Source organism: Carassius auratus, chromosome 29, assembly GCF_003368295.1.
Source record: "Carassius auratus strain Wakin chromosome 29, ASM336829v1, whole genome shotgun sequence".
In the NCBI taxonomy this organism is placed as follows: Eukaryota; Metazoa; Chordata; class Actinopteri; order Cypriniformes; family Cyprinidae; genus Carassius; species Carassius auratus.
Genome location: NC_039271.1, coordinates 19002978 through 19024082, shown reverse-complemented (window position 1 = coordinate 19024082; position 21105 = coordinate 19002978).

Below are 21105 nucleotides of genomic sequence, written 5' to 3'. Positions count from 1 at the left end.
TTTATATGTGTATTCCAGCACTACGCTGGATCATAAATGTAATGCAATATGAAGTATGCGGCACCTTTCTAAAGTGATGGATTCCCTTAGTTTTCAAATTTTGAAAGATGACTCTGCTGCTTTGATCTCAGCTGGATTGGGTTAAACATCAAAAAAAGGCTTCTTATATGTTTAGCTATATAAATCTGACCATATTTTTTTTTCTTTTGAAAGAAGTTTATTCAGAAAGGATGCATGAAATTTTAAAATGCTAAATTTATCTCGGGTTGCCAGGTTTAGCCTCTCCCTCACACTTTTAGCATGGCTTAGGGCGTCAAGGACTTACTCTGTGGGGAACCACGCAAAATCAGCACACCCCCTCACTCTTTTGTTCTGCGATGGTTCTTTCTCCATACCAAAAATGACGAAAGCTCCCAGATCTGTCATAAGGAAAGTGTCGGAATAGCGCCTCGGGGTGGGAGGTCCCTGCTGAGTTCTAACCCAATCTGATACCCACCTATCTTTTCTTACCAACATACAGGGCATTTGCACTATTATCAACAGACCAGATACATCATTATATTAATGCTGTTTCGATGATGTCCAAAGTGTCCTATACCGAAGCAATCTCTCCACCTCTTGATGTTGTATTTAACCTGTATCAAGGCCTCTGTTTGAGCATGTGGCATTACATATATTTAGCATTACATTCTCTTTATTATATTAGGTGGACAAAATCACACGCAGCAGAAAATAATGAAGATAGATCAATTAATGTTTAAATAAAGTTTTCTCTCCAAGGTCTCATAGTCTAGGATGAAAGAATGAATATATCTGGTGTATTCAACAAAATTAATTTCAAATATGAAGCACTACATAATCATTTTTAAGGTGCACTGGGCTCCTTGAACTACTAAGTAAGAATATGAATCTGTCCTCTGGATGCTGATTAGAGAGTAACCGATGACATCATGCCTGTAGGACGAGGTCGTAGTAATGATGAGTTATTATGACATTATCCAACATTGATTTTACAATTCATGAATACCTTGAACTTGAACCTGAACTTGAATTTCGTTACACATTCATTATTTGCTTTCTAAAATATTGTAAGTGCAGGTAAATGGACTGAATCACAAAATAACACATAACTCTTCACCTAAGGTTTATGCTTTCTAATCATAAAGGAAAAGATCTGATCCTATCAACTGATCTACTTGTTCGATTAAGAAGACACAAACATTGTCTCCTCAGACAGCTTTGAACAGAGCTTTTTGTTCTCTTTATCAGGGCTGTAACCACCATAGACACTGAGTGAAAAAAAACTATCAGATATGACCATATTGTGCCACCCGCTCTTGATTTTGCAATATATTACATGCCACTTTGTTAGCTGTGAAGATTGATATAAACTACACACAATTTTTTGTCAAATGTTGCTGTTTTAAATTCATATAATTCATAATGGAATGTGAAAAAAACATAACAGGGTCACATATTCAGCATAAGATTAAGATTGAATGCCTATTTTAAAATAAAAAATATTAAAAACATCAATAAACATATATGTTTATTTAATTTCTTCCCTGAAATTCCTTTAATGCTTTATGTATTAGGTGTCATTCTTTAAATAAAATCAATCACTAGTAAATGGCCAGAGCAAATGAGAAAAAACTAGAATAAAAATAGTACTTAATTAAAAAATATACATGTATATTTTTTTAAGTTGCATTTAAACTCTTTGTCATCATACATCATCTGTTGCTCTTCTGAACATGTACATGCATGTATTTTTTTAGATGCAATATATTCCTGCCGTACCATAGGATTGGCTAATGTTATTGTGTAGATGTTGGTGCTGGTGCCAGGTTTGAATTCCAGCAGGTGCTGTGCATTGGTGACAAACTTCAAACTGTCTTACAAGTCTTGTTCAGATTCTCTGTCCGTGAAGTGGAAAGCAGTGAAGATGGTCTGCCAAAATCCATCACATTCTCCAACATCTAATCCATCATCAGATTAGCATGCAGAGAGATTGACAAAATACATGACTCTGAACACGTTCTGGTTGGATTGATTTGTGTGTGCATGTGCGTGTGTGTGTGTGTTTGTGTGTGTTTTGGTCTGGTCTTCAGTTTGGTTTTCCTTCACTTTTAATAAGAGAACTGATCTCCCACCATCACCAGATACACAGCTTCCAGTTGCACAGATGAACATTAATATAAATATCTGTGTGGAAGATGCATTTTTTTGCATGTTTTTGTCTCTTTTTCAAGAATGTTACACTACATTCCATGGTGATTTTAAAAGGTTTATAAGTCCTGTTTTTAAAGATGAAGGAAATATTCATTTTAGATATGAGAACTTGGAATGATCCCAAAAATGATACAATTATTTTCATATCATTGGGTAACATCTGGTTTTGTGTCAGGACCTAGATTTTACATTGGACATCAAATACCAAAACCTAATCAATCTGCAGTGGGTATAGAAAAATCACCCCCCCCCTTTTAAATAATCATATTTTGTTGCTTTGCAGTATGAAATGAACACAGACTCAGTTTTCGTTTTATCCAGCTATTAGCAGTGAAAGATAAAACACCAACATGTCAGAAATTATTTTTTTAAATAATCTAACTGTCTGTCTGTCAAATGATTGTTTATTCAGTCTATGGATTGTTTGTGTGTTCTGTCTATCTTTAGATTGTTTGTTCATTTCTTCATCCATTCTGTCTATTGATCGTTTGTTTATTTATTTATTGATTGTTTGTTCATTCATTCATTCATTGTATTATTTGTTGTATCCATCTGTCAATCGTTCTATCATTTTATCTTATCTTATTAACAGCCAGTTACTAACTGCACAAAACAGTATCTTGTGTGTTTTTGTTCAGGTTTTCAGTGATGAGGGCATGTCAGATCAGACCTGAGTCTCATTTTTGGATCATGACCCCTTGTTGTGGTATTTTTATTGGCTTTAATAAATTGCTTCAAGAATTCATGTTTGTTAGTCAGTACTGTGGCCCACACAGAGTAATGCCTACAGTGATTCCTTTGAATATATTATCTGTGAATATCTCACATATTACATTTAAAATATTACTAATATTTACTTTGCATATTCCTGTAATTGGTTTGTTTTCAAAGTGAGAGCAGCAAATTTAAGGATGCACTTCTAAAGGCGAGTTCTGTTTGTGTTTGGCTTTTGAATACAACAGATGATATAAAAACTAGTAATGCTGCCCACTTTACATTTAATTACCTTGCTTCACTTTTACAATCTGGAAAACAAAAAAAAGCAAGTGCCGTGAACATAGAGAACTTTTTGGCTGGCTTCCTTTTAATAGGGTTTTTAGAGAATACAAATTAAAACGATGTCCTGCTGCTTGCAGGCAGCCTCCAAAGAATATAATTAGCTGGAACATCCAGAAATCAAAATTATTCAGTGTTTCTGTTCTTTTGTTTGCTCTAATGAGATACGACGAACATGTAAGCTATATTTGTGCAGTGAATAATTTCTCCAATGACTCATGAAGCAAGAAATGGGATGCTTTTCAGGATGTGTGTGTGCTCTCCAGAAAACCTTGCACATTATGGCAAAATGAGTGCCCTGACTGTTGATATTAGACTATTCACACCTGCATAGCTCTGCAGAAAGACGGTATTGGGAGGTTTAGTCACCTTTAAATCCCAGGGCACAAGATCCCCTTCTCTCCTGATCTTGCAGTTAACGTATATATTAATGTATATGTGAGAAAGTGATATCACTGTATACAATATTTTATGGAGAAAAAGCAATGCCAAAAAGAGGCTGTCGCCTACTAAATTTCCTTAAGACCACCTGAAATCTTTGGCTCGGATGACCCCAGTGTCTGTATCTATATGATGAATAAGCACAGCACTCTGTCTTTAACTCATAACTGTGCAGATCTCTCATGCACCACTGTTAGAAACGGCTTGTAAATTTCACACACACACACACACACACACACACACACACACACACAGAGGCAGTAGTATCAGGAATCAGAGCACGTCCCGGCACCCTGCGCTCTTCTCCTCAGTGTTTGCATGCGGCTCTGTCTGACTCCAGACCTGCTGCCGAGCTTCATTACTATCTGCTGTAACACCAAACCGCTGTTTGATCTGCGGCTCACTGGCTTTATTATTAAGAAAAGACACCCCCCACACACACACCCTTCCTTTACAGACCATAAAGACAGAAGGAGCGCCTACCCGACCGTCTCTGAGAAAGGTGGTGCATGCGTTTTAAAACATTTTGGATTATTTCATAAAAGCGAAGGAACATCATCAGGAACATAGTCGACATACTGCACAACAGAGAAAGATGTCATAGATTTATCATTTTATCTTTTTAGATTCTTTCGTTTTCAGAGAAATGGCTTCTAGTCATGTTTTGCAGCAACTTTGACCTCTGAATGTCACTCATTTAGAAGAAGATGGAAAGTTGAATGTTTTTGCTCTTTTTTCTTGATTAGGTGGCACAGTACTTTAATAAGATCTCTCATCAGATACTCATTGTACCCACCTCACAGCACCAAAAAAAGGTACTTTTGACTTTTTTTGTAACCACAACTTTATTTCTCCCAATTTAGCCTTTTTCCTCACAATTAGAACTTTTATCTATTTACAGTGTGTGTATTAATTGTGCCTAAAACACTTTGTGACTTTATATCTCACAGTTCTGTCCTCCTCTCTTATAATTGCAACTTTATTTCTTATAATTCCACTTTTTTTTCTTTACATTTGTACATTTACAGTATGTCTTACAATTGCAACTTTCTAGCAATGTATTTATTATTTTAAACTTTCTCAAAATTACCTGTTTTATTTATCTTACTCATTCTGTCCATCTCAGATTAAAATTAAATAAAACATTAAGGTAATTAGATAACTAGTAACTAGTTATCACATTAAATTTTTTTCACGATTATGGCATTTACATAATACATTGAGACTTTTTCTATTAATTGAAATCTCATATGTCCTTATCTCAAACTGCAACTTTATTTTCAAATAATTGTGACTTTCTATTTTCTATTTTACTGTTGTTTAACACACAAACTTCACTAACATGTTATGTGATGAATTTATTTGGTGACCTTAACCTTAACCATTAATTTGTGAGAGGTTGCTAATTCACTGTTCTGCTGGTTTCCTGTAAATGTTCTTAATCAACTATAGCATCCGGTTATATCAGGAGACTGATTAATAATGAATGACTTTTGTTTGCTTTCTTGTAAATCGCTGGCCCATTACATCAGAAACATTCCCCAAACTATTCAGAAAGGAACATTAGTGGTCAAAGGGTCAACTGTCCGCTGCTGGTTCATGGAAAAAAAAGTTTGTTTGACTACATTATGTGTTTTTCACATAAATTAAAACCATCAAAGGCCAGTGGTGACTTCATAAACCACATAACAAATTCACCCTCAGACTTCTCCGTTTAGCAAGCGTGAATTCATATTTCAGCTTCTAATCAGCATTTACCTCCTCTAATTCTCCTATATTCATTTCTCCTTTGATAAGCGCACACATGGACAGTGTGTGCATATGAGTGTGTGTTTGTGTTGCGCTACAGCCCACCTGAGATTTCACATCAGGGTTGGAGAGTAAGCACACTGCAGTAAAGGCAATGACCCAATTAACAACAAAGCCACATCACCGGGTGGCCAAACAAGCTGCTTCAACAAGGAACAAAAGGAGGAGGAGAGACGTCCCACTTCCATTTGAGGGGGATAAAACAACGTCCGTGCGTGTTTCCATGGTGAACACCCCCACACGCCATGCGTTTTGCATGTGCTACCTTTGCAGGCATTAGTCATAATTAACAAGGCTACTCGGGAGATTATTTTCTGGGCAAACATTTTAATTAAAATTGTTCCCTCTGTTTGCCGCGCATGCCATCTCTTCACTTAGTGCCAATTTCCACCCCTCTGTCCTCTAAAAGCAGGGAGCGCATGGCGGGGGGGTCCCCAGATGGTGGCTAACTGCAGGAACAGAGTGATCGAGTAGGTAAAAAAAAAGGAAGTGAATAAACAGTGTGTTTGTTCTAATGAGATTCTCTCGTGGCCCACACGATCAACTCAATTGCCCTCGGACAACTCTGAGTTCCCTGAAGCGATCTCACCCCTCCCCTTAACAATGTTTGAAGGGTTTGAGTGAACACCTGAAAACATAGCATTTGGACTTTACAATATCATGTAGTTGAGAAAAGGGAAATCCAAATAAAGAAAAGAATTGCACTCAAGAAGATAAATGCTTTAAATAATAGTAATTTAAATATAATTAATATTTTCCATTTATTCATTCAGCAGATGCTTTTATCCATTCAAATTAGGAACATCACAAGCTATTTCTCAGAAGAGCAAACAATACACTCACCTAAAGGATTATTAGGAACACTTGTTCAATTTCTCTTTAATGCAATTATCTAATCAACCAATCACATGGCAGTTGCTTCAATGCATTTAGGGGTGTGGTCCTGGTCAAGATAATCTCCTGGGGCATGTTCAAGTTCAAAACGGTGCGCAACGTTTTGCTACGGTTTCCGGATTGAATGTCATGTTTCCTGGAAACGGTGTGCACCGGTGTGAAACGGGGTTTGAGATGCGTTTTCTCTTGTTTGGTGGGTGTGTCAGAACTGCAGTCCAATCAGCAGCAACATGTATATAAAGCACGCGGTATTAAAGTGAACTCGCACAATGTCTTCAAGGAAAATAATGTAAAAATGTGTTCGTTGCAGCTCGGTATACGCAACAACTGAGGATATTAGAAGGCATGTTTGTCGTAAGTTTTATTGTAAAAATATAGGATATCAACATAATGATGTAGTTGTTTATATTTTTAGCTTCATTGCAAGTGTATGACATTTGGTATAGAAATGAACAGTGGTAATCAAGTGGTTTTCCTAAAAATGAGAAAGAAAATACAGGGTATTAAAACCGTATGAACTACAAATAAAGTCAGTATGTGAGGCTTAATAGATGTGTTTTAGTCTGAATTAGGTAAGAAATACGAAGAATGGCCTTCTCAGCTGCCATAGTTGCAACTCTTGCGTCATCAGAACAGTGTGTTCAACGCATCACCGTTTCTGTTTAAAAAACGCTGTGCAACGTTTTGTCGGGGCTGAACGCAGCCCTGAACTCCAAACTGAATGTCAGAATGGGAAAGAAAGGTGATTTAAGCAATTTTGAGCGTGGCATGGTTGTTGGGGCCAGACGAGCCGGTCTGAGTATTTCACTACCTGCTAAGTTACTGGGATTTTCATGCACAACCATTTCTAGGGTTTACAAAGAATGGTGTGAAAAGGGAGAAACATCCAGTATGCGGCAGTCCTGTGGGTGAAAATGCCTTGTTGATGCTAGAGGTCAGAGGAGAATGGGCCGACTGATTCAAGCTGATAGAAGAGCAACTTTGACTGAAATAACCACTTGTTACAACTGAGGTACGCAGCAAAGCATTTGTGAAGCCACAACACGCACAACCTTGAGGCGGATGGGCTACAACAGCAGAAGACCCCACCGGGTACCACTCATCTCCACTACAAATAGGAAAAAGAGGCTACAATTTGCACAAGCTCACCAAAATTGGACAGTTGAAGACTGGAAAAATGTTGCCTGGTCTGATGAGTCTCGATTTCTGTTGAGACATTCAGATTGTAGAGTCAGAATTTGACGTAAACAGAATGAGAACATGGATCCATCATGCCTTGTTACCACTGTGCAGGCTGCTGGTGGTGGTGTAATGGTGTGGGGGATGTTTTCTTGGCACACTTTAGGCCCCTTAGTGCCAATTGGGCATCGTTTAAATGCCATGGCCTACCTGAGCATTGTTTCTGACCATGTCCATCCCTTTATGACCACCATGTGCCCATCCTCTGATGGCTACTTCCAGCAGGATAAGGCACCATGTCACAAAGCTCAAATCATTTCAAAATTGGTTTCTTGAACCTGACAATGAGTTCACTGTACTAAAATGGCCCCCACAGTCACCAGATCTCAACCCAATAGAGCATCTTTGGGATGTAGTGGAACGGGAGCTTCTATATTTTCTATAATTGTGCATATTTCTGGCCAAAACATGATAGTCAATGGGGAAAAGTGTAATTAATCCATTGGGAGTTGAATGGGTCGGGGCGGAAAAAATAGAACTATAGGGAAAAATAAAACCTGAATTTAAAAAAAATCTGATTAGAATTATATGCACCAAATACCTATTCATAATAAGACCATGGTGTCCATTAAAATGTAAATAGGGTCGGTTTTGATTACCTGATGACTGCAAGATGCAAAGAGAGATGATGATGGTTTAAATGTAAATGCCATAATCCAACAATGAGCCAGTCTTTTTGTGACAGTCTGCTTTTTTGAGAAGCAATGAATGTGCCGAATCTCATTTTAAACTCCTGAGATACCATTTTTTATGACTGAAGTCTATATGAAGAAACTCACACAGTTATTTTGTGTGTGTGTCTGGGTGTAGACATTATCTGCCTTCCCGTCTTGGAGACTTTCCTCTCTGTTAGTCATGTTCAGGTTCATCTCGATGCATTATATCACCCGTCACTCAAGCAGAAGCTCTGCCTTTTTTCCTCTTATCGCTGACATATCTTTTTATTTCAGTGCTGCCTTTCAAAGCAGAACCTCCCACTGCCTCAAATTTAGTTCGGTCTAATGATTTAGTTAGTTCAGGTCAGAATACTTACTGAAGACCTACTGCAAAGATAGCATAATCAAGCAGGAAAGTGGTCACATGCAGCAAGGAGAAAATGCTAAACGGACAAAAATGCAATCATATCAACTTTTAAAAGCTCTCCATACCTTTTGCTGATTGTCAAAGACTGTGTGTCCAATAAAACCATGGTGTTTTGTCACAAATAAATCTGTCACTTTGTAATATGGCTAATAATACTAATACAATATCTGGCCTAGTGTTAGTTTCATGTTAAACTAGGAAAGCACACTTCTCTTAGGCCTTTTCAAGTAATACTTATATTAAAATGTATATAAAACAATGCATACATATTGTTATGCATGTGCAAGTTATATATTAAAATGTATATAAAATAAATAATATGTATACTATACAGAACAATTTCATTTTAATTTAGCATATTATTAGGCCTATTTTTCAGTAAGTTAAAATCGAAGTTTTGAAGTGCATTCATTGCAATTGCACAGGAAAGAACATCATTCAAAATTTCGCGTTTCTTAAGGCTTTAGGAACAAAATGAGGGTGAGTGAATGATGACAGAATTGTAATTTTGGTGTAAACCATCCCATGTGCAACTTGTTGATTACCGCTTGCATGGGCTATAATGTAATCACAAGCAGCTTTAACATACTTCTCCATAGCTACTCTTACACAAAATAGGGTTTTGCAGTAAACTAAATATTTGAGCAAAAGGGTATCACTATATCATTTTTACAAGTCGGGTAGGGTGTGAAGCAGGCTGCTTGGGTTTACTGTATGTGTGCTAAATGCACACTAATGAGGGACCTGGCTGAGCGAAAGCTGAAAGCAATTAGACGCTGTAGAAATGAACCTGTCACTGCGTATGCCCATGAGTCCCATCAAAATCCTGATGAGGAAATTTGACTGCCAGGCACAAAGTTTGGGGGAAAAAGTCCTTGATAGAAAGGAGGAATATTCTGACACTTTCCATTTTCTGTCATAATCACCCTGGTGCCTGATCTCTGATTGATCTCAATCAAGTTGTGATCGCATCCTAATACCTGGACCTGCAGAACAGAAGATTCATCAGCCTATAATCCTTATATTTCTCACTCCGTTTCTTTCTCTTCCTCCCATCTGAAACCTTCCACTGCTCTCTTTAAAAAGCGATTCCCCATTCTCCTCAGCAGCTCGAGCTGAAGGACGCGTCCATGTTTGTTCTAGGTGAAGAGGCAGAGAGCCCCGGTCGCTGCCTTTAGGTTATCTCCAATCTGCAAAGTTAAAAAGCCACATGGGCAGGAGCTCGTGAAACTGCCTCGGGCCAGCTGAACTTCTGCACCCTTACCCTGTCTTTCATCTCACAGCTATACACTGCAATTGATGTGTACGCCTTGATCTTACTGCTTCGAGTCTGTTGCCCAAAGCACCAGGAACGAGCAGGATAACCACAGACATGGGTAGAACTGTATCACAGAAATACTTTCTAGGGTGGAAAGATGGATGCAGGGAAGAAAAACTGGTATTTTTTGGTATTAAAGTGTTTTTTTTAAGTCAAAGTCTCTGTCTGTCTCTCTCTCTCTCTCTCTCTTTCTCTCTCTCTCTCTCTCTCTCTCTCTCTCTATAAATATATATATATGTATGTGTGTGTGTATATATATATTTATATATATATGTGTGTGTGTTTTTAAAAAATTACAATAAACAACCATACAAAAAACTTTTTGTAGAACCCGTAGCACCCCCTTCTGGCCCCCGGAGGTCACAGAAAAAGAGTTTTGAAAACCTCAACAAGTGAACTGTTCGATTAAATAAAGTGATTCTAACAGAATCTATCTGTTCATTCTTGTTGTATTCCTCTAGATAATGACTGTGCGTCAGTACTTTACAGCTTCAGGGGTGTGCATTAGCTCGACACCTGCAGTTGGACTGCGAAACCTGGCAGCTTTTCAGCAGAGGGAAAGGAGTCAGTCATAATGCCTCGTGCAAATGGATCATCCCTCAGGTCCTGGCACAAGAATGGCAGCTGTACAGGGAAAGAGGAACAGCTACTATATATACCCCACTGACTCCTGGGTAATCACATCCTGCTGTCGCCCAAAGAACTTCTGCTTTAATTGAACCCTTATTAGGTCTGCTGCCAAATCAGGCTCTGAAACGAGAGTCTCCTCCCAGATGTGCTTTCAGCTGGCACTAGCAGCTCAAACTCCTGGTTAGTGGCTCAGAGGAGACAAAATGAGGGCTCGTTTGTTCTCAGATTGTGTGATCGAATGACTGCATTATCACTCGGTTTCACCTCTACGCAGACATCGCCCGAGGAAGAAGATCTCTTTTATCGACTTGTCTGTCTTTTGTTTTCACTATGCCTTTTTTAATACAAACTTCTGTAATAAGTATCAAAACAGCATGAAGAGGGGGAAAAACTTTTTTATATCCATCAAGCAGAACAATTACAACTACATCAAGTAATCTTTAACTAACTTAGAAGAAACGTGAGACTGCAGCAGGTTTAGAAAGTAAAATCAAAAAGATCAAATGAAGCGTAATTTCTTAACAATATATGTAAATAAGTTCAAAAGGCTTAAACTTCCTGAAATTAGAGCTAATTAGATGTGTGTTAAAATCACAAAGGAGATAGAAGCGGATATCTTGAACAATTAATGAGCTGAAGATAGAGATCTCATCTCATTTCTATTCATCTATCTTATTTTATCCCCTCGTCGTTCCCGTTGTGTGTTCCCTTAAGCTTTCTCCCTCTCGCTTGTTCTCTCTCGTCAGAGCCAGGTTTCCATTAAGTGGTCGTCCACTGACTGGCTTCATTTTGAGTCTGGAATCCGGCCATGCTTACAGTGTGTGTGTGTGTGTGTGTCAATGGCCAGAGGACCACCAGACCTCAAAACATTTTCATGAGTGTTATTGCCAGTGTCACCATGCGCCAATTAGACGTCCATAATTAAACAGGAACTAGGGTACAGGGCATCTGTGACAAAATGAGTGGATTTGCAGCCTGCACCACCTCTAATAGATCATCACTTTCTTTTTCCTTGTTTATTTTTTCTAACCTCCACCAGGGCTATTTTTTTAATGTTGTTACACTAGATTAATGAAATAAGTTAATGCATTTTCATTGTACTGCGTTATGTTATGTTATGCTATGCTCCATAAACATAAACATTGGTAAATTACATTATCCTGGGTAAAAGTCAATATTTAATGGCATTCACAAATTTTACTTCTACTACGCAACTAATTTCCTGAGTAAAAAAATAAAATAAAAATAATATTTAGTAAGAAAAATGGTAACACTTTAGAATAAGGTCCCATTAGTTAATGTTAGTTAATGTATTAATTAACATGAACAAACAATGAATAATACATTTATTACTGTATTTATTCATCTTTGTTAATGTTAGTTAATGAAAATACAGTTATTCATTGTTAGTTCATGGTAATTCAGAGTGCATTAACTAATGTTAACAAGCACAACTTTTGATTTAAATAATGCATTAGTAAATGTTGAAATTAACATGAACTAAGACTTATAAATGCTGTAGAAAGATTGATCTTGCTTAATTCATGTTAACGAAAGTAGTTAACTAACATTAACTAATGGAACCTTATTCTAAAGTGTTACCAGAAAAATAAATGTGGGACTTCAGTATAACTATTGATTTGATTGGATGGTAATAAATGTCTTTATATGAAGAGGAGGGGATACACATTAAGAGAATTTGGTGATGAAAGGAAAGTCATTGCAGAAGTATTATAAATGAAAAATGGTTCCCAATAAGAAAGTAAACAGAGTCAATTTCATGTTAACTTTTAACAGTTTGAGGTGTGAAAAGCCCAGAAGAGCCAGAGGAGGGAAATTAAGAGAATGAGAAAGAGAGTAGAACGACTATAGTGGGTGTCTGACACACAATATAGAGATCATACAACTATATTGTGTTGTGCTGATGTCTCTGAGGTGGAGGACTGCAGTTCTAATAGAATATTGATAACCGATGCCAGTGTGAAGGAGAAAGTGTGTGTGTGTGTGTGTGTGTTTAAGCACATCAGTCTGTTTTGATCATCACACTGCTTCTTCTAACAATAATCACCACATATACTGCAAAGATCTGTTATTTTGGATTTTTGGTAGATGACAAGGGTAACTTTGTGCATGTGGTATTTAGGAATAAAAATGAATATAATATAATATTTAATTTCATTGTAATATTAATTTATTATTGAATAAAATGTATATTTTTATTATATATTTTATTTTTTTATTTATATATATATTTTATTATATATATATAATTATATATTTAGACTATAGCTTTATAGAAGTACAACAGAAGTGTAATAACTTTAAATAAATTCAATAGAAGTCTATTGAATGTCCCATTTAATTATCTACTGTAGGTAAATGTATATTTACTGTACAATTGTCTGTTTTATTGCTCATACTGCAAATGTGATGGTGGTGAAGAGGAGGGAGGTGTTACAGAGACAAACTCTGAAGAAGAGGGAGGAGACTGTTTGGAAAGAAATGAAAAAAGAACAAAGGAAGAGACTGTACAAGGGGTTCAAAGAGGGATTGGGCGAAAAAGAGTGCAAAATGGATAAACTGATACAGAACGAGTGGAAGGTGGTGAAAGGGAGAATGAAAGAAAGTGTCTCTGTAGGTCTAATTTGCCTTCTCTGATTTAATAAATTCCTCAATTCCAATATGTGGAAAACAAATAACCTTGCAAAAATAGTTTTTTTTAAACCACCTACACCTTCTGGCTTAATCTGACTGATACAAATTAATACATTTATCCCTTGAACAGAAGTAAGATAAACACAAAAATTGCATTTGATAATAAAGTCACGCTCTTTTTTCCAAAATTAATTCATAATTTTCTGGAAATTGTACAATTGAACCTTTTCCATGGATATTAAATTGTTAAAAGTGATGTTGTATTGTGACATATTTATATGATATTTATTAATTATTTTGGGGTCAGAAACAGGTCAGTCAGTAGGTACAGTAGGTAGTGTAGGTTTTAAATTAAATTTTCTTATATATATATATTAAATACTGAATATTTTTGAATTTTATATTGATCATAAAACCTTATTTTTTTATCATTAAAATGTTTTACATATATGAAAATAAATAGTACTTTTGAAAAAATAAAAAATCCTAAATAACACTTATTATTCAAGGAGAAAGTTGCTTCATGGGGTAAGTTAGTCACGGCTAACTGCGCTTTTCTTGAATATCATTTGACATTTGCCTGGTGCTTTATCCACGTCAGAAGATGTCTGTATGTGATGACTGAGTGCACCATTTGACATTTTTTATGAAAGCATGACTTGTTGTGTATTGTGCAGTCCTGGAGCTGAAAAAAAAATAGAAAGGAAGTCAAGGTAACTCCAAAAGCAGTCTCACATGGGAATTCACTGTGGAGGGTCACTCCAGGGACAGAACTTTCAACCTCAAAAACATACGTTGCACAGTAAGCAAAGCATGCCACACGCACACAGACACCTATTTCAGTCAGGCATAATCAAAGCACAGTCTCCCATGAAGTGCCCTACATCCTGAAAATGTTCTAATCCACCACACAAAGTCCCTTAAGAGTCAGTCCGAGTGGGTCCTATAATAGAGTGCATAGTTTTTCATTAACACATATCCACTGTGTGTGTGTGTGTGTGTGTGTGTGTGTGTCTATGGCTAATGGAGCCCGGGCTGGGCTCTTAACACTAGCGCATTCACAGAGGACTTCGGCAGATGGCAATTCTGGCACTGACTGAAGCCTCTCTCCCATTCAGTGATGCACCAGGACTGACAAGACAATGCATTAACACTCATTTTACTCTAGTACGCTGCTGCTCTACTGGGTTTGCTTCAGGACCCAGATCTGATCCAGATCGGACTAAGTGGCGAGTCAAAGCAGGTCCAAAATTATTACAAAAGTAAACAAAAGTATACATATTTAAAAGGTTTTGTGTTGCACAAACCATGTTTATTCTTGTTGCAAGTGAAACTACATTTTGGGTGATATAATATTCATCTTATGTAGTTTTGATCATTTTATTAAGAATGTAGACATCACATAACCTATACATATTGCCATTTGTTTGGCATTTGAAATTTGTACAGTTTTATCAGTTTTCATGCATTCCATAGAAATCAAACCAATGAAGTGAAGTGAAGTAACGTGTGAACCCAGAGTATGGTGACCCATTCTCGGAATTTGTACACACACATTAGTGTACACACACACACTGTGAACACACACCTGGAGCAGTGGGCAGCCATGTGCTGCGGGGCTGGGGAGCAGTTGGGGGTTCGTCTCACCTCAGTCATGGTATGAGGGTGGAAGAGAGCGCTGGTTTTTCACTCCCCCCACGTACAATTCCTGCCTGACCTGAGACTTAAACCCACAACCTTCGGGTACAAGTCCAACGCTCTAACCACTAGGCTTTAGTGTTGCTAGCATCATGCTCTACTGTTTTAGCTACAGAATTACATTACAATTACATTACATTTGCAAACTACTAGAGAGTTCAACAACAGAAGATTTACATTTACGCATTTGACTAAAATCTTTATAATTTCATGCATTCTCTAGCAACCAAACCCATGACTTTGAGAATGAGAATGGATAGCACAAAGGGAGAACTAAGGTTTTACTTACAAAGGAACTGATGAGTTAATTCATATGACAACTAGGAAAGAAAAACTAGGTCAAACAGTGTAGACAGAAAACAACACATTACATGAACTACTGCAGAGTTGCACAACCTTTGACTTTAAAAACAAAAGATTTACATTTATGCATTTGGGTTAAATGTGTCAGCATTTGTATTATTTCATGCATTCCCTGGGAACTGAGCCCATGACTTCGGCATTGTTAGCACCATGCACTTTACTACTATAGAATGCCAAATAGAGTTGCACAATCTTTGACCTCAGCAACATAAAATTTACGTTTATGCATTAGCCTTAAATTTGTATCAGTTCATGCATTCACAGGGGATTGAACCCATGACCTTGGTGTTGCTAGCAGGCTAATGGGAAGCATTTTCTTGTAATATTTATATTATTGTCTTAAATATGCATGCCTATATTGTATTGCACAAACCATGTTTATTCTTGTTGCTGCTGTTTGAGATACGCATGTACTTTGTGCCAAACTAAAAGTTATTGTTAAAGTTAACAACCTTCAACAACACAAGGTATACATTTATGCATTTGGCATAATTTTTCATGCATTCACAGGGATTTGAACCTATGGTGTTGTTTACAGGCTAATGGGAAGCATTTGATCCTCCTATTTATATTGTACTCTTAACTATGCATGCTTATATTGTAGAGTTGATTTTTATTAATTTTATTTAGCATTATTTTCCCCTTCTATCTGCAGCCCACAACAGATTTTATGGTCACAGTCTAAAAGTGCCTTAGACAGCCATTCATCCTTTTTCTCTCCCTCTATCATAAACTCTCTTGCTCCCTCTCTTTTTCATCCACCATCTCCCACTGTGATTATTCATGTAAGTGTTCTTTTCTCACCTATTGCAATGACTTGCATGTTAAATAATTGATCAGTGGAGAAGTGCACCCAGCTCTCAATCTCTTCATAGTGCCTGAAAGCATGAGAGAGAGCTATAAAAATCAAAGAAATAATAATAAACCCTGAAACAAGACACCAATAGCATGTCATTCCCCAAAGCGCAAAGCGACTCTGATAAAACGTGTCAAAATATCAGGAACTCAGCAGCTGTTAACGTTAGCGAGAAGGATATGAGCCCGTAAAGTAAACTTTCCCCAAATTCCCTCATACGAGGGAGGAGGGCTGATATTATGGAGGATATCAGTATGGAGAGGCAGACCGAAGCGAGCAGTCAAACTGTCAGATGGAGGCGGCCAGACGGAACATTGACGAACGGAAAGACAATTATGACCGTGCAGCAGAGGTGCGGCGGAATCATGCTAATGCACACTCGACGTGACACTGATGCATGTAAAATAAACACGCTCTGTGCTCGCACTTTCATTTTGTGCCTAGTGCGGTTGAATAAGGGAAATTATTGCACACCTGAACCCACATAATTGGAAATATTTCTACTCTGTCTTTGGAACCTTAGGGGGGAACAAATACCATGTTCTGCAATACGTTTAGCCCAGTTAGAATTTATTGGAAGGAAAAGTCACCCTCGGAAAGGAAAATGTGTATATGTGCTTGTGCATGTGTTAAACATAAGTGGACTTATAACCAGTCCAGACTGTTCTTAAATGAACAATTAACTTAATCTTCATTCCATCTGCCACATTTTGCTTAAGATCAATTCTGTGGAAGTCAATGATCAATTAAGATCAATTTTTTTTTTACTGTTTGTATTGTAGGACCAATTCAAGTAGAGGTCTAATCCATAGTCAATCAGTTGGCATATAGTTAAAGTGGTTGTATGCTGTAGGCTATAAATAATATGGAAATGTTTGCAATAATATTTTTTTATATAAATAAACTGAGTATATGTTCAAAAAATAATATTTTGTTATATTATTGGCATAATATTTTATATCATTTAATTAAATTTGATTAAATCTCAACCTTTCAAAAAAATTCCAGTCAAAATAATAGTTTCAGTTACAATTTTCATATATATATATATATATATATATATATATATATATATATATATATATATATATATAATGTAAAGACAACATTGAATTAAGAAAACAATTAAAGTATAATGTCAACACAGATTTTCGACTTTTGTAATCTCATTGCAATGAGATAATGCTAACAGATATGTGATTTACTATCAGACATGAGTGGGATGGCCGTTTATTTGCCCAGGGTTTATAAGTTGCCCAGGCAGGTTTCTAGCTGAGCCATCAGTTGTGATTGAGGATTATGTATTTGTTCTATATTGCTGCTAGAATAATATTGTTTTATACTTATATAATTAAACAGCAACTATGTCAACAACAGATATTATACGCGTACTGTTGGGTTTTATCATGATGTTTGCATACATATATAATTCAGGGCCCTGTCTGATTGTTCTCATTTTGATTTTGAGTTTGAGAAGCCCAGTGTGTGCCTTTGTGTGTGTTTCCAAATCTTGGAATGAATGGAGCAATTACGCATGTATGTGTGGGTGTACTTGTAGCCCCATTTCAATACAGAGATTAAAAAGGACAGGTTTGAGTCAGAATGAGGCAGTAGGAAGCCAGAACTGAATGTTATATAACATAAAAAAATTTGAATGGACATTAATCATCAAAAAATAAGGCCACTTTGGAGTGTGTGTGTGTGTGTGTGTGTGTTTGTATGTGTGTGTGTGTGTGTGTGTGTGTGTGTGTGTGTGTGTGTGTGTGTGTGTGTGTGTGTGTGTGTGTGTGTGTGTGTGTGTGTGTGTGTGTGTGTGTGTGTGTGTGTGTGTGTGTGTGTGTGTGTTGAAGTTGGTGATGGTTTCTGGGAACAGGAATAAGGCAGATGTAATATTTCACTTCATTGTTGAACTATTGATTCTGATTGGCTGACACACATTCCAGAGGTGTCAAGTAATATAAGCAGCTTGAACTACTTTTTTAATAAACTTAATTATGGTGTAAGTTAGAACTGATATCTGAAGTCATTGTTTACCCTGAGTTCACTAAACAACATAATCTGTTCATATTTTTTTCATCACTACACATTTAAAAAACAGTTTATTATATTTGATTGAAGATAATTTTTTTAAGCTTTGTATAGCTCCCTGACAGCTTTGAACTTCAAAAACACCTTAGATTAAAATGGTAACCAGTGCAAAACATTAGTGATTTGTTAATAATTTAAGACTGTAACAAATCACAATTTCAATAAAACCTCATATAACCTGATGCAGTTAGATAGATAATGTGGTGATATTTTTATATCAGCAGAATTCACAGAGTAACAAGGTTCAAAATATCACTGAAAATGTCTGCAAGTTTGCTTGTGATGGTTCCATCAGACCATCCTTACTGTAGAGCCCTGTAAATACAGTGCCGTTTTTATGACCAGGACTCAATGTTGAAGAACAATATTGCAGCAACCAGCCTTCTGACATTGATAACTCAACTAGCGTTTGTTGGCTGAAGAAAAAGATGGGGAGAGAGCAGAAGTGTGCATCCAGGGGTGCCTGCACAGACTGACACAGCAAGCAGAATATCACAGCTGTGTTACATCTCTCTCTCTCTCTCTCTCTCTCTCTCTCTCTCTCTCTCTCTCTGATTTCCTTAGTTGCACTTTCAGTTGCAGTAGAAGTCTGTAAATCCTCTCCTTCAGGAAATCAAAAAAAGAATTTTACAGTTTTAACCCTGAAAGCCCAGGGCTGTTAATGCCTGTGAGTTCTTCATACAACCAGTGTGTTTTCCAGAGTTACAGATGCAGAAAGACATACTGACAGATTCTGTCGGGAAAAAAGTCCTGGTCCCACACGTTCTCAGTTATTCCGCATGACCCCAAAGGGAGAACCAGAAAAACTGAGTGGAAGAAAGAAAACACATTGCAGTGTAAAAATGAGTAGGGCACGTTAGAAAGTGCCTTCGGTTCAGAAACGTGAATCTCTGTATGATGTGTCTGCATTTGTCAGCAGTTGATTTATTTTTATGTTATTTGTCTATTTTATTTTATTTCTCACTTTTTAAAGTGAAAATAAAATCATAAGTCATAAAGAGTTGATTCATAAATGCAAAAAAAACATGATTTCATCAACCTTTCAAGAACTCCCACGCTACATGTTTAGTGCTTGTATTTTGGTGTTTGTCAACAGATAAATTTTATTATCTTTTCAAATTAGCTTTTCACCATCTTGAGGCTTGTAATTCCAAATTAAACTGTGAAACTGCCATCTCTGCTAAATCCCAATATAAATTAAAATGTTCATTTTATATTAAAACTACTTTAGCCTGAGATGGCACAATGCAGTTTATAAAAAAATGTGTAAGAAATCTTACAAACAACCTTATCAATTTATTAAAAGACCCGTTTAATAGTGACCCAAAGGATAAGATGCATTTTAAAGTAGATTTCTGTTTCTGCAAGTATCTCTACCATGGACTGCACTGCCCTCTGTTGGCTCTATGTGACACACTTTTGATCATTAATTATTAGACATTAGTGAATGAGCATTGTGCTCCTTTGCAAATATATGCTGTGTGATTTATTAAAATGTTTTAATCCGGTATGTTTGAGAAGATGATGTCTGAGAAATGATGAACTCAGTGTACAGCAGACAAACTCACTGCAGGGGGTTCATTACAGAATTCACCAAATGAAATTTAAGCATAAAGAAAGATATGAGAAACTTAAGTACTTAGATTATTAAATACAATTTATTTTTATTTATTTTTTTCCTTTAAAGATTAGCTTGTGTCTCGTAACTGATTCATTCATTAATTTTGAGGTGAACGATGAATGTAGTGCACTCAAAATCTGCTGAAAATTTTCCCTCAGGCCATACAAGTGCAAATGAGTTTGTTTCTTCATCAAAACAGACATTTAGCATCACATCACTTGCTCACCAGTGAATGCTCTGCAGTGAATGGGTGCCGTCAGAATGAGATTCCAAACAGCTGATAGAAACATCATCATTATCAACTCATCCACAGATTGGATGGTCATTTTTGTGTTAACTATTTCTTAAATAACAAAAATTCATGAGACCATGCTGTAGTGTAACATCAAAATATAAAGTTGTCGTGATTACACTGGTCTCATTTTTAAATCTGACTGGCAGTTTAAAAGACACATCAGAGGCGCTGATTTGTTGCCATAGGAACTTCATTTGTCCTTTGGTGGCATCTGTGATTGTTCAGAAACCTCTTTGTACTCAGTATGCTTCAGTTTCCAACTGTTGTTAATCCAGCATCTTAGAATTAAGCTGCTGTATTTTGCGCCTTTTAATTCTGATACATTGTATTTACCTGCTAAAGCAAGAAGAAATAATCAAAAAGGAAGAATCAATTAATATCATTATCATGATCCAGAAACTAAATAGCGAAAACACAAAACCTTGAGGCCTAAAGATCTCACTTTATTAATAAACCAGCAAGCAAAACTGAAAAGAAACCAATGCATCAAGTTACATAAGACAGCATAGCAGGACTAAATCAGGGCAGGCTGGCCATGTAGTAGAGCAGTACTAATACTTGTTGGTAGAAGCCTGTGAGTTTCTGTGAGTCCCACAAAGTAAAGACATTCAGAGCAACAGGCTAATGTGTCCAGAGGAAAGAACTGAAAAGAGGCATAATAGTGAGCATGAAGAAAGAGAAAATGGTGTAGAGGAATGAATTCAGTGACTGTGATGATGCAGCCTCCTGATTGGACGTAAGGTTTCAGAGCTTTAGGACATCACAGCCTCTCTCCTGTCTGAACACAAGTTCTCTTCCTGAATCAAGTCATTGCCCGACTTCAGAGT